The sequence below is a fragment of the Manis pentadactyla genome, chromosome 6 (assembly GCF_030020395.1).
Source record: "Manis pentadactyla isolate mManPen7 chromosome 6, mManPen7.hap1, whole genome shotgun sequence".
NCBI classification, from domain to species: Eukaryota; Metazoa; Chordata; class Mammalia; order Pholidota; family Manidae; genus Manis; species Manis pentadactyla.
In genome coordinates this window covers 134,718,565-134,733,552 of record NC_080024.1, presented here as the reverse complement: position 1 = coordinate 134,733,552, position 14,988 = coordinate 134,718,565, and the positions used below count along the sequence as shown (strand labels likewise).

Here is a 14,988-nt window from a genome sequence, read left to right as displayed (position 1 = left end):
GAGACTGCATTTCCACTCCCCACAGGCTGGTCCCCAGGCTGCCATTCGACACTATTGTGTCACGTCTATAAAGGAGGCTAGCCAGGTGTGTTCACAGTTACATGCTCTCCCTGTGGGCGGGGCACCTGGGGAGACAGTCTCCCCACCAGGCCACCTACAAGAGTGTAGCAACACCCTTAGCAAACATGATGTTAGAAACCACTGACTGCTGCACACGGACAGAGTATCCAGAACTCAGGAGACCACCACACTGATTCTCAGTATCTAAAAGTGCTATTTGTGTCTTGGCAGTATATCTGTCTTACAGGGTACTGGATCAAGATGGGGAAAAACACATTTTCCTTTTGTGAGTCTGGGATTGCAGTCCTGGCCCCTTGACATTAACAAAGACTAACATGGTCAGGTCCTCTTTGCTTCAACAAAAACTTTTCTTTTTCTTTAGCTGGATAAAGAATGGGCCTGAAAGCCTTCTAGTGAGGGTAGATTCAGTTAAAATGGGCTGAGATAGACTTCCCTGAATGCAAGGCCAAGGCCTGCAAGACGAACCAGAAACGTGCCTGTCCACGATGCATGAGAACAGAGGCTTGTGGTGACACCCTGTCCTTGCAGCTGAGAGCAGGGAGGGCATGTCTCAGACTCCAGCAAGGCTTAGCCTCAGGAGGGACACATGAGTGCAAAATGTAACTAATAAGACTGATGAGCTGCACTGGGACTGATGTAACAGGAGGCCACACAGGGCTGGTCAAGAATATTGGGGAAAAAGGAAAGAACTGGTTATTCTGTAAGGATGATGAAGTACTTGTCCAGTTCACCCGGCAAAACCCAAAGGAGACAAAACATATCCAACATCCCGGTCTGAGGTGTGGTGACTGGCCAAGAATGGAGCTGGTACATGGAACTGTCAGAGCACAAAAGAAATATCCCCCCAGGGCACACCTCATTCAGCTCTACCCTGGACTCAGAGCACAACGGACGCCAATCCCTTCCTCAGCACAAGCTGGGCACCATGCTGGACCCTGGATACCAGGTGAAAGCACGTGGCCTCTGTGCTGATGATCCCCAGGGTGGCAGGGAGATGGTGCACATAGGAATCCCTGTCAGAAGCCACAAAGACACAGGCCTAAGGGCACATGCGGGCATCAGCACAGTGACGCGTTGACAGCACAGCCTGTGGAGTCGGAGGCCTCCAGTAAGTTACAGGACCCTCTGAGGCTCGGTCTCCCCAGCTCCCAACAGGTGCACCTCTAAACAGGGCACCATCAAGAGGACAAGGCATGGACATGTAAGACTGGTGCAGCAAGCACATGGCATGTGTGCTTGATGTCTTAGTTCAGGATCAAACACGTACTAGATGTACAGTAAACAACAGTGATGAATAATAAAGTGTCGGGGGGAAAAACAGTGTGGGGAAGAGGGTCTGAGGCCACTTGAACTTGGATGGAGGGTGGGAAGTCTGCCAGATGGGGGACGGGAGAAGCCCTTCATGTAGACAGTATCGCAGAGGCACCACCAAGCCAGAGTACTGTCCTGAGAGGCGGTGACCTCCAGGCAGGGGCCTCGCCACTGTCCCCTCTCCTGATGCCCCCAGCAGCAAGCCCAAGTGGCTGGGCTTGCTAGATAAAACAGCTCCCATTCTCACCCCAACCTGCTGGGCAGAAGGGGGTTGAGGTGTCAGAGCAGACCTTGGCCATGAAGGCAGGGACAGAAGAGCAGCTCTTCTTCCCATGCCCTCAGACCATGTGCCCACCTGCTGGCCCAGAATGGGCATATCAACTTAACTAAGGTGGCCTCAGGGTAGGACAGGGGCACACAGAATGGGACCCTGCAGAGAAGCCACCCCAGCCTGGGAGCATTTGCTGGGCCCCATCGCCCTGTTGCCACACCCCTTCCTGCTCTGCCTGTTGGTGGGAATCCCAGCGAGCAGGCCCAGAGGGCCACTGCAGGTCACACCTCTGAGTCCACAGCAGGCCGGGCTGAATGAGCACCAAGCCTTGCCTTCCTTTCCCCTCACTATGGGTGCTGAGCCATGAGGGTCAAAGGGGTGGGTTAAATGAGTGAGCCCACCAAGCACCCGGGCCTTGGCGCAGCCACAGGCGAGACACTCTAGCAGCCAACTGAACCTGGGCCTAAACAGCAGGTCTATCACACACTCAAGTGCGGCACCCATGTTTCTCCTGCACCAGTTCTAGCTTCCCACCCCTGGGACCTCCCTGCACAGCTCACAGGAATGCACACTTCTGTTGTGCACCTGTGGGGGCAGCCACCTTCTGAGCACGTTTCACTGCACTTAGGACTCACGGCCCCCAGGATACTGGTCCCTTTGCAGGTGCCACATGCTGGAAAGCTCAGGGAACGCTGGGTTGGCTCAGGACGCCCCCTGACAGGCTGAGTGTGGAAGAGCCACGGCAGCCTCAGCTGGGGCTCCCAGGGTCCTCACTGCACATCGCATCTGGGGGGCCTTGTCTGCCTCCGGCTGCCATAAGCACCAAGTACTGCCCTGACCCTACCAGGAGGATGGTCTCCTTCTCAAAGTTCCCTCCGCCTTACCAATGTAGCCTGGTGCCCTGTTGGCTTGGGAAGCTCAGAGCAGGAAAGTGCTGGCATGGATGGGAACAGACTGGTGGGTGCTGAAACGTCAGCACACACAGCAACAGAAAGCAGTTCCATCTCCCTGATGGGTTATTCTGCCCTCAGGAATTATCTGTGAAGTACGGTAATAATCTGGCTATATAACCATGTTATGGGGCAAAAACATAATATTTTATATGCTAGGATCTCAATTACATGAAAATGCATAGAAAAACATCTAGAAACAAAAAATATCCATAAACATCTCTCAGAGGTGGCACTAGAACTGACTTCCATATTTTCCTTTTTTTTTCTTCTCAGAAGTGAGCAAGAAAAATTGGAACTATAGTTTAAGAGGCAAAAAAAATAAAAGGTAGGTTGTGAGGTCCCTCCTGCCTGTCGATCACCTGGTTGGAACGCTGGCTCTGAGAGGCCTCTGCCCTCCCGGACCTGCTGTGAGCCACGGGTCCAGCCCAGACCGGCAGAGCCTGCTGCTCACACCCCTCCTGCAGGGACACTGCCTTATTCGCAAGGCCTTTCTGCATCCATGAGCCGAGTGGCACGGAGGTAATTTTCTGCTCTGGCAATGCCCTAGGGCCCCTGCTGGGTGGGCAGTATCCTGTCTACTAGTCACCCTGTGTGTCATCGCATAATCTGGACTCAGCTGACCCCAAGAAGGGCTGCAGGTGGAGATGGAAGCACTACTGAGGTTGCCGCCATCGCTGGGAAGGAGGAGGTTGGGGACCGGAAGCCGGTAATAACCTTGGAAGATAATCCCCACAAAGCAATTTTAACTCATTTGAAAACTTCAGCGTACACAGCACTGTTGTCATTTCTGGCGCTGTCCTCCTCGGTCATGCCCTGTGTGCTGCTACTGATGCTCTCTGCCTGAACCACCACAGTGAAGTACAGGAGCCCACCTGTTGACACCACAAGGCGATTTCACCATTTCGCATACTTCCTGGCAGTCGATTCTCCTGCTGGCAGAATATCAAAGGGAAATATGTTCCCAAATGCTGACCTTAAAATTTTGAATGCACAGAGATGGCAAATACCATGAGCTTATTCCCAGCTCCCCCAGCCTTCAGCATGCCCTGCTGACCTGTGAGCTCTCTAGTGTACTCCTGTGTATCATGCTGGAGGGTAGGCAGGCTTCGGGCATGTCTGAGCATCCTGGGATGGTGCCACCTTAGCCCCAGAGCTGAGAGGTGCCTGCTACACCTTCCCGCCTTGCTAATGACACCACACTTCTAACTTCCTTCACACCAAGGCCTCCAAAACCTTCTTAAATATGAATGAGCAGCTCACAAGCTAAATGGTTTTAACAGTTTCTTGTAACTTATAAGGCAACCAAGACATGGGGGATGTCTGTGATGTTTCTTAGGTCACCAAACAGGAGAAATCTGGGACCCTGATTAGACCCTCAGAATCTCACCAATTCCTTAGGACCTCAGCTGGGGTTTCTCTGCACACGTAGGCTACCTGCCCACTGTTTCAGGGCCTGGGGTTTGGTGTATGCTCACTCTCTAAGGAATTTGGATGCAGAAACCAGAGGATGGATTGGAAAAGCTGAAGAAGCAAGGGACTAGAGGGGATTAGAGGCCCCACCATGGGTCCTGTTGGAGGCAGAGGTCTGTCCCTTGAACTGGCCATTGGGTCTGCTCATCCGAAATAGCCCAAGTTCTCAGGCTGGAGAAGAGAGAACAAACACCTCAGCAGAGCCCTCCTTTAGACAAATGGGATGGATCTGCATGCCACGGGCTGTTTCCCTGACCCATTCCTGTCCAGACAACTCCTAGCCACCCCTCAAAACCCAACTTACATACCCCTTCTCCCCAGAACTGGTTTTCTGGTGAGTTATCTGTTGCATGGGCATTTACTCACCATCCATTTACACATGGTTTTCATCGTGGATGTTGTGGGTCCCTCCTGGACTGCATAAAGAGTGAGATGAGTGTTGTCTGGGGATAATTTGTTATACAGCAACAGATAACTAACATAGCTGCCAATCCTAATCCTAACTGAAACCCTGAACAAGACTCTTCCCTCCTTTGGCTTCAACCCGCTGTCAGTAAAATGAGAGGGTTGGACTGGGTGATCTCAAAAGTGCCTGCCAACTTTAACATCTTAGAATCCTATGACCTACTCGAGGTCACGCCACAAGAGACACAGGTCTCCTGACCTCCATCCTTAGAATGGCTGGGCTCAGATGTCTGTTCACTCATGACCACTTAGTGTGACACTTCTGCTCATTGCGAGGTGATGCTTTGGACAGGGAAGAGAAGCAGGACGCCAGGACGCTCCTCCCATGCCTGGCACTCAGGGCGCCGCACCTCTCCCCACCGACGCCCCTCCTCTTGGCAGAGTGGAGGCTGCAGAGCCAAGCCAATCCTGGCGGCAATTTTTTCTGTTCACCATGACTACCTGACCAGGGCCTCCAGACGAGAAATCGAGAAGGCTGGCTAACACACAGTCAAGGTTAGCAGACCATAGACAGCGGGCAGCTTCGCTAGGCCAGTGGTTTTCTAGCTTGTTTCACTGCTTATACCATCCATTATGGGTTGCCTTGTATCCCTCAAGTTCATACATTGAGGTCCTAATAACCAGTACCTCAGAATGTGATCTTATATTATAGAAAGAAAGTCTTTGCAGATGTAACTAGTTAAGATCATATTGAAGAAGGGTGGGCCCTTAAAAGGAGAAATTTGCAGGCACATAGACAGACAGACAGACACACACACACACTCACACACACACACACACACACACACACACACACACACACACACGCAGGGAGAACACCAAGTGAAGATGGACGCAGGGACTGGAGTGATGTGCCTACAAGCCAAGAAATGCCAAAGACTCCTAGCAATCTTTGAAGCCGGGGGCAATATAAAAACAGTCTCCCTCACAGTCCCCAAAAGTAATCAACCCTGAAGGACTCCTTAATTTCTGACTTCCAGCATCCAGAACTATAAGAGAATAAACTCCTGTTTAAACCACTCAGTGTGGGGTGCTTTGTTACAGCAGCCCTAGCACACTAACACAAGGTCTGTGCATGGTACACCTGTGCACATGTGCGTGCGCACACATGCTACATGCAGTACACATACATACACACACTCACCCTGGCACATTTTGTGTCCTACAGAAACATACCCCAAAGAAGAAATTAAAAGATAAAAACACAAATATATATAGGAGTTCTAACAGTCTCTTCGGGTGGGTGCCCAGGCACCCGACTTGGGAGACCACCAGGTGTGGTGGCCAAGTTGGCACTAACCACCCATTCCCTGTCTCTGGAGTGCCACGGTGCCTGCAGGCTGGGATCCACATTCTGATCTTGCTCCTCAGCTCTGGAATTGCTCCCTGCTGCCCCTGACCCTGGCGAGGACTGTGCTCTGGCAGGGTTTGGGCGTGGGGACGTTTTGCACCCGAGGGTCTGGCCCGCCCAGACTCCCAAGCATGCTCCGAGCCTGCTGCAGCCTGACAGGGGTGCACAGGTGAGAAAGAGGCCCTCAGGAGGGCAAGCTCCCTTCCTTGGAGAGTTCTTCTCTTCTCCATCCATTAAAAACAAACCCCGTGGGGAGCAAGGATGGAGCCAACTTCAGGGTGGGTGGCGGATGCCTGTCTGTTGTGGGCATGAAGATTTCTGGCCCCTTGCTCTTTGCCAGCAAGGTCATGGGAGTGCACATGGTGTTTCCAGGTGAGGAGGAAAGGCGGGGAGGGCAGGGTGAGGATGGCAGCCAGAGAATGTGTGTGCTCATTCCAGAAATCCCTGCCTGGCCTTGCTCAGCTGCACAGCTCCCATGTGCAGCTGCCACACATGCCAGCCCCACAAACACTGGAGATTGTGGCTCCCAGCAGCTAGGCCAGCCGACAGACCCCAGGCCTTGTGGGGAGGAATGCAGGCCTCACACTCCCAACAGCAACAGAACCTGGAGCCAGCAGGACCAGCTACAGACTTTGCAGGGCCCAGTGCAAAATCAAAATGCCAAGTCCTCTTGTTCAAAATAAGAATTTCAAGACCGTGATAAGCTGGGTGCTCACCAAGCACCAAGCCTGCCAAGCGTGAGGCCCCGTGTGGACACACGGTGCACATCCCCACGAGCTGGCCTGCCCACTGAGGAGGGCAGGCGGGACGGCAGCCACGATGCTCCAGGACACCAGAGTTGCTAAATAAACTCTCCTCCACCACACATTTCAGGAGACAGTGACACGGGGCTGGGTGGGAGTATAAAGTTCATGTGCCAGGAGGCACTTGTGATGCAGAAAAGGTAAATGCCTTTGGTCTGTGTCATCTGGTTGACAGAAAAGAACCCCCTAGATTTTTCAGTAGCCTCTATCATATAGTATATGAGTAAATGCCAGATACTCAGAAAAAAAATAGTCTGAATGAGTCCTTAGCGCCACTCGGCCTGGCCCCAGCTTCATTGCAAAGCCAAAGTTATGTTCTCACCTTGGCTTAGCTTCTGTGTCAGGCTTATCTCCTACTTACAGATGAGAACAATACCTTTTTGCCCCTTTATTTTTAGCCTCCCAGGGTTGTTAAGAACACACCACGAGGCCTAAAATACAGAAGAATTCTAAATTGAAATTCTAATACAGACAGAATTCATATTATTAATACCAATAATGATGACAATAAGAAAGATAAATTTGCTTTGATGCAGCTGAGCCCTTCCACACATGCACTATGAACCTGCCCTTTTCTGCAGTCTTCCCTGGTGAATCCCAGGGTCTGCACTGAAAACCCTGCCCTTCCTGCAAGCTCCCCATGGAGGGTTCCCCCCCAACCCCCTGTGCATTTCTGCCCATTGCATACTGACCTGAGGGAAACCCTCCCGACGGCTCCTCCTGAACCTGCCTGTGCCTCGCTCCTGCCTGACATGTAATGCCATCGTCTTTCTGGCCACTGAAGATTCCCAGGGTGGGAGGGACAGGAGAGAATTTTATAGAGCTCATTAAAAAATGTGCTGGCTCATCTGGAGGCAGGATGTAAGCTCTGGGCACAGTGGAATCAGCAAGCCTGGCTGGGCCCCACCTGTTTCTGGGCCTCCCAGCTCCCATTTGCCTACCATTCCCTGCTCCGGAGGCAGCCAGTCCCTCCAGAATAAGAGGCCCCTAAAGTTTTGCAGCAACTCCCTTTGTTCATCTTTCCCTGGGGCCCCAGGAGCCAAATGCGGCCTGCGAACGGCCGCCGGCTGGCTTCTGCTTGGCTGATCAGAGCGATTAGTACCAGCCACTCCTGCTAATTGCTGTCCTCGGCAGTGCCAAGCCCTCCCGTCCACTCCTCCCAGAGCCCTCTGCCGGCACACAGCCTCTGACTGTTAATAGTGACAAGAGCTGCATATCATGGGAATTTCGGCGCCCAGGGCTCTGAGGCCTGCTCGCGCCAGTTATTAATGCCAGTTATTAATGCATTCTCTGAGCAGTTAAAGCCCTGCCTTCTCAGCTGAGTCTGAACCATGGCCTGGGCCATCCCTGGGACGTGAGGTACCTTACAAGCAGAGAGCTTCACCAGAGCCTATTCAACAGTGTCTACGTGAACTGGGGCAAGGCGGAGAACCACTCCTGAAACCTACAGGTATTGTCAGGGCGTTTCAGTGGAAAAGAACAGAGCCCAAGGAATCCAAAGGGCTGGGCAGGTCCTTTGCCTGCTCTACTGTGAATTTCCGCATCTGTAAAGTGGAGTTAATAGTACTGGTCCTCCCTCCTTCCCTCCAGAGTTTGCCGTGAGGATTAACTGAGACAACGAACACGGTAAGTATGTGAGTGGCTACTGGCGGCTAAGCCTTTCAGTGCCCTCTCTCCAACCTTGCCTCTAGTCTGTAAAAAGGATCCCATTTTAGAGATGAGGAAACTGAGGCCCAGAAAGCTCCAGACACAATGGCCACACAGCAAGTAAGAGCATGTGGACACAGGGCCACAGGGACTGCTGTCCTGGTGCTGAGCTCTTCCTGATGCTGACACTATTCCCTCCCTCGTGTCCTGCGCAGGGATTGAGGCCACCCTGTACTGTGCCTGCAGGTAGCCGTCGGCCTGGAGCAGTGGGCACCACCCCTGAGGGGAGTCCACCCATAACCCACTGGTAGGAGGTGGCTTAGTGGGAGGACCCTGCCCTGGAAGGTGAGGGTGCTTAGCAGGTGAGGCCATCAGACCGGCTCCCAAGGAGGCCTAGACTGTAGAGCAAGGGATGGGTGGCTTGTCTGCAGACAAGGGAGTCAGGGCGGGCACCAGACAGGAGCTGAGATGCCCTGAGAGCCCGAGAGGAGGGAGTGGACCCCAGAGCGCCCTCCGTTCCTGAGGTCTGCTCTTCCCCATCCGCTCACCCGATGACATGCCCCAGAATGCTGCGCCAGTCTGACTTCAAGTGACCACTGTCTAAGTTCCTTGGGAGAGGACTGGCATTCACACTATGGTGTACATGACTACCACGAGCAGGTTTCAGTGGAGAGGGGTGGCAGCAACGAGTGGCAGAGGCCAATGGGAACTGAGAGTGACACAAAAAGGGTAGCAAGGAAACGTCTGAAATGGATGTCTGTCTTCTCCCAGTCTGGGCGCTGCCAGGGTGTTGGCCATTCTCTTTCCAGTCCCTGGTGAAGCTGGGGCTTGGGGGAACCCCATGAGGATGACAGCACAGCCTCCTGAGCAGCACGGTTCCAAGGAAGGGCAAAGGATTGGGAATCTAGGAACCCAAATCTAGCGGCTCTGCCATTAACTAGCTAACTATATGACCTTGAACAAGTCACCTCTCTGGGCCAGCCTGGGTCTGTAGAAAAGGTACATTGGCCTGTTCTACCTTGTGGGTCCTTTCTGGTTCTCATATCTCTAATGCAGAGACATTTGTTCACTTCCCTCAATGTCCCTCTCCCTGGGCCTCCTGGTTAATGTACAGGCTGGCTTGGCACAGAAGGATTGCCACTTTTGTCCCCAGCTGTGCTGCACAGCGGGTCATGGCTGTCCTGGCTCAGGGCCGGCACTCCGCCCTTTCTGGCATCCACTGAGGCCTTGGAGCAGCAGCTGGGACTGGATTCCAGACTAAATATGGAGCCCAAGCCCAGGCTTCTCCCCACCTGCATGCAGTCCTAGGGCCCAAACCTCCTGCGGCTATGGAGTCAGGCTGCCTGTGCTCCAGCCCTCCCCAAGCACTGACTCATAAATCCTGCACATGGGCAAAGGCCAGGCAAAGGTCAGGAGGACCAGAACAACAATGAACTTCCCGGGGCAATAAAGAAAACACCCAACAAAACCCAGCAGCAGCATAAAGCACTTGCCTGTAAAGGGAAATAGGAGCCCTGCTAGCTTCATATAACAGAGAAGACTGTAAACCAGTTATGTCCCCAAGCATGTTCATATCTATTTTCTAGAGTGGAACAACATCAGAAAGGTAAAAAATAAAAATGGTGCCTGGGTGAGGCGTTTCTCCCCTGCCCTCGGCTGAAATGGTAGTCACACCCTGAAAAGGGGACCCCTGTGACTTTAGCCCTCCATCCTTCACACGCACACAAAGCACTTCACTATGAGTAAACCATCTGTTGGAAGTGCAGGTTCACCAAGTAGAGCACTAAGAGTTTCCAACCTGAAACACCAGGCAGACCCTTACCCCAGGATGACCCAGCACAGAGCCCATCTCACCCCTTCTCCAGCCCCACATACCTGGGTGACACCTGCTCCTCGGTTGTGGGCTCAGGGGTATCCCACACAGAGACAAGGTGGCATCTTAACCAACCTGCCCCCCAACCTGTAACATGACCTGATTTGGAAGCAGGGTCTTTGCAGGTGCAATCAAGTAAAGCTGAGGTCCTGCAGGGGTAGTACAGGCCCTAAAGTGTGGGACTCGTGTCCATGTAAAAAGAGGACAATTCAGACATAGGAACAGATACAGGGAGTAGGCCCTGTGAAGAGAGACAGAGACGAGTGACACTGCTACACCCCAAGCAATGCCAATGGCTGCCTGCTGGCCACCAGAAGCTAGGAAGAGGCCAAGAAGGACTCTCCCTTAGGGCCTTCAGAGGAAGCCCGGCCCTGCCAGCACCATGATTTTAGACTTCTGGCCTCCAGTACTGGGAGCATAAATCTGCAGGGCTCTAAGCCACTCAGGTGGTGGCAATCTGTTGCGGCTGCCCTGCGATACAAATGCACACAGCTATGAGAGGATCCACCACTAACCCCAGCTGTGTGACCCTGAACTTGCCCTTTTCCTCTGGGTCTTGGTTTTCTTTTCTGTAAAATGCAAAAAGTTGGGCAGACAGCCCCTTCCAGCTTGGACATCCAACCCCAGGTTCTTAGATGTCCTGAGCTTCTGGGGGATGATGGGTGGTGGTGATGGGATGGGGGATGAAAGCAGGAAAGGATGGAGAAAGCACAGGGCTGGTCTCTCCCTGCCCACACTGTGCTGAAACAGTCAGGGCGAAAGGACTACCTTGACTAAGGATAAGTCAAGTTCATCTCTGCAAGCCTGCACCCTACCACACAAAGATGGAGGTGCAGGAAACAGATAGAGCAAAGATTTCAAGGGAGATTCATCCACAGGACAGAGATTTTCCTCGTTTTAAATTTACACTGAAGTAATTAAGGAATATTGGGAGGGGGAGGGACTGGAGGCAGAAGGAGCAGTGGAGAGAGTTCTGCAAGAGAGGACATGGGATGCACCAAGACGGCAGCAGGAGGGACGAAGATGAGAAGATGCAGCGAGAGGTGTGCAGGCAGCAGCAGGACCGGTGAGGAAGCAGGTGTCCAGGGAGGGTAAGGAGGGGGCCAGATGTGCAGGAGGGAGGGGAGGACAAAGGAGAGACAGAATATGAGTCCTAAGTCATGGGCTTGGGGGACTGATTAGCAACAAGGTGAAACACAGCAGGGGACGTGGACAAAGATCATGAGCTGGATTGGGAGGTGCCAGAGTTCAAGGTATCCAGGAAGCTGTCGGGTGGGAACTAGACTAGGATCAGAGGACAGGCCTGGTGTGGAGAACAGATGTGACAGCCAGTGGCACTCAGGTGACAACAGGGCCACTGGAGAGGAAGAGGGGGCCAGGAGGAGGGCAACTGGAGAAGGGGCTGGGACTAGGAGAACAGGTCCTGTAGGAAGATACAGGGAACAGGAAGGTGTCCTGGGAGCCAAGAGCAGCCAGAGCTGGGGGTGAGAGCGATCACGGTGGGAGAGGCCACCAGGAGCAAGCAAAACAACAGAGCAAAGGCAGGATGGCCCCGGAGCTGGTGCAAAGGAGGGTCCCAGTAAGGTCAGGCTTGTGTCACTGGTCCCCAAAAGGCAATGAGGTCCCTGAAGCCTTGCTCACTACCCAGCCTCACCAAGGAAATGAGGAAGGAAAGAAGGAAGAGATGGATGTCCCAAGACACAGATTTCACCAGTCACCCATTGTCAAATGCACCAGTGACTTCACAGACCCTGAGGACACCCTTCAGTAAAACACAGAAGAGGGGACTGCTTATGCTGGTTATGCTGAAGTACGGCTGACCCTTAACAACACAGGTTTGAACTGTGCAGGTCCACTTATACACAGACTTTTTTTCAATATATATACTGGGAACATTTTTGGAGATTTGTAATGATTTGAAAAAACAATTTTCTCTAAGCTTACTTTATTGTAAGAATGCAGTGTATAATACATATAACATGCAAAATGTGTGTTAATCAACGTTTATGTTCTTGGTGAGGCTTCCAGTCAACAGTAGGCTATAGCAGTTAAGTTTTGGGGGAGTTAAAAGTTATGCATGGATTTTCAACTACATGGCAGGGGTCGGGGTCAGTGTGCCCAACCCCTACGTTGATCAGGGGTCAATTATATTCCTTTTTTCAGACACACTTAGAGCAAAACTAAGGTAGAAATCTGGTGGAAGTGCAAAAACATATGTACCAGATTTTGAAATGTTTTGCTCTCATATAAAACCTCAAGGCAAAAAAAAAAGGCAAAACTGTCTTAAATATGCCATAATCTTTTTTGTGAAAAAAGAAAAATATGGCTAGGACTTGGGCTCACAGATATTTAGAGCTGAGAACGACCTAGAGGTTTATCTAGTTGCAGCCTCTCCTATTGGTGGGGAAAGTGAGGCGCTGCAAAACTGGCTGACTTGCCCAAAGCCACATCATGAATTAGTTACAAAGGCAGGACTAGGGCCCATGCCTCTGAACCCCCCTCTAGGCCTTGTTGCTGCAGCATGCTGCCACGTAAACCAAATCAAGGCTAACCTAATGCAGATTCCCTGCAAAACACAGTAATGCCCCATCAGCAATCTGGGAGGCTCAATTCCCGTAAGAGTTATATCATTCAATGACTTGGAGTTTTGGTATTATTTTCAAAACTGGCTCAATTCAGTTTTTATAACACTCAGAGTGGCCACACATAGTGCTGTAGGCCATGTGGATTGTGTAGGCTATGCAACTCTGCTCTGAACAGGGTGCCTGGCTAAGGGACCCAGAACCGGCTAGAACTTACCTGTGTGTCACTCAACAGGCCCTCCACATAGGAACGGAGTTGTGTCTCCCAAAGACCACTTTGGAGATGGGCCAGTGGTGACCTGGTACCACCTGGGAGTTAATTTAAGTTATTCTAAGCCTCCAAGTCTAGGCACAGATAAATATTTTCTTTAAAACTGGAAATCAGGGCCTTAACCTATAAATTAAGACCACTAACTAAAATGAAAGAAAAAGATAAATACATCAATAGGAAAATGGGCAAAGAGCATGAAAAGTAAATTTCTAAAGGAAGAAATATAAACAAAATATAAACAAACTATAAACACCTGAAAAATCTTCAAGTTCACTTGTAATCAAAGAAATGCAGAGGACAATGAGATACAATTTTATACTAATCAGATATGGAAGAGTGGAAAGGAATGGTAATACCCACTGTTGGGGAACCAGGTATTCTTGCTCTCTGCTAATGGGGATACAAATGTACATAACTTATCTTCTCTAGGGCAATTTGACAGAAGCATTAAGACCAAAAATCCTTAAATGTACACATAACCAAGGAATTAAGGAAATCAATAAAATAACCAAAAACATCTGACAATTCACCTACAAGTATGTTCAGTAGAAAAATAAGAGCAGAGGCCAAAACCTATAGGGCAGACGTCCTCCTTCAAGCCCTAAGCTCTCTGAGTCAGCGTGGGCAACACCATAACGCTCACAAATGAGGAGTTCACCCAAACGGGAAAATATTTGCGAATTGTTATTGTTTTCTTAACTCAGCTATAAAGTCATGAAGTTGAGAAAAGAAAGCATGAGAAAAGAGCAAGGGAAACAGAAAGGGAGCATCATGGAGTAGTAGGAGTTCTCGGCAGCTGAGTCATCTGCTCAAATGCTCGGAGCTGCTTCTGTCCCTGGGAGGTGGGGATGACAGTCAATGCCCCTTTGCAAAGTCCCAGGGAGCCTCTCCAGGCTGGTGTAAATTGCATCTCTTGCATGCTCCACCCCTCCAGGGACAGAATGAAAATCCCATAGGCCCCTGTCCACATGTCTTGGAAGTATGGACTCTTCAAAGCAAGCGTTGGAGGCCACCTGCCAAGTCTGCAGGGGAGCTAGTGCTGGCGTCCTACCCAGCAGGTCGCTCTTGGGGATGTGGGTGGTATGGGTGTCCAGGCTGTGTTCCCAGGCCCCAGCCCCGCCCCAACCTCACAGAAAGCTGTGGGGCTCTCTGACGGGCTCCAGCAATGCCATACACTGGCACTCCGCAAACTCTCCCCAAGGATGGGGATGGCCAGGAGCAAGACTGCATTACCCTTTGGGGGCCAGGACTGGGCTTGGGAGACACCCGGGCCAAGCTGGAGCTCTCTTTAACGGTAATGTTTTATCTTTAATATTCAAATGATTTTTCTTCTGCTCTCTATGCATCCCTTTATTTCAAGACAGATTTTCCGGTATAGTTTTCAGATGCTGTTGACATGCCACATAGATGCACTACTTTTATTCTGCAGCTTGGTCTGGCCCTGGCAAGTGAAGGTGTTTCAGATCTGAGAAAATGGCAACAAGTCATTCCTCCTGCTCCCTGAGCCCTGCTCCATACACAGGGCCCACGCTTCCAAGGGAAATCGCAGAGACTATAAGATGTACATGGAATACATGGGAGAGATGGTCTCTGTCCCCGAAACGGGTGCCTTCTGTCCTCACTAGCCTTTCTATGCTTTTAGAATCACTGATGACCTTCCAGGGTGGTGGAAATGATCTTTCCTTTGATCTGGGCAATAGTTACATGAATTTAAACATTTGTCAAAATCCCTCAGGCTGTGCATGCAAGATTTATTAAGCATTATACTGTATGTAAATTATACTTCAACAAAGTACAGTTAATATTAAGGAAAATAAAACCATTTATGGCTGCAAGAAGTATGATCTGAAACCAAATGGTACAGAGCCAAGTTCTGGGCCTTGAAGAATGTCTGAGATTGGGGAGTAGAG

At 51.1% G+C, this 14,988-nt stretch overlaps 1 protein-coding gene across 10 annotated transcripts in view; it reads right to left on the bottom strand.

The window, feature by feature from the left end:
• The window catches only part of CTIF (cap binding complex dependent translation initiation factor), a 294,942-nt gene that overhangs the window by 242,697 nt on the left and 37,257 nt on the right, over window positions 1-14,988 (bottom strand). Inside the window, exon 1 of one of the 10 annotated variants that reach the window (XM_036918632.2) lies at window positions 7,398-7,475. The exons of the other annotated variants lie outside the window; for them this stretch is intronic. The gene's annotated coding sequence lies outside the window, so the exon portion shown is untranslated. Of the gene's footprint in view, window positions 1-7,397; window positions 7,476-14,988 lie in introns of those variants that run through there. 10 annotated transcript variants of the gene reach the window in all.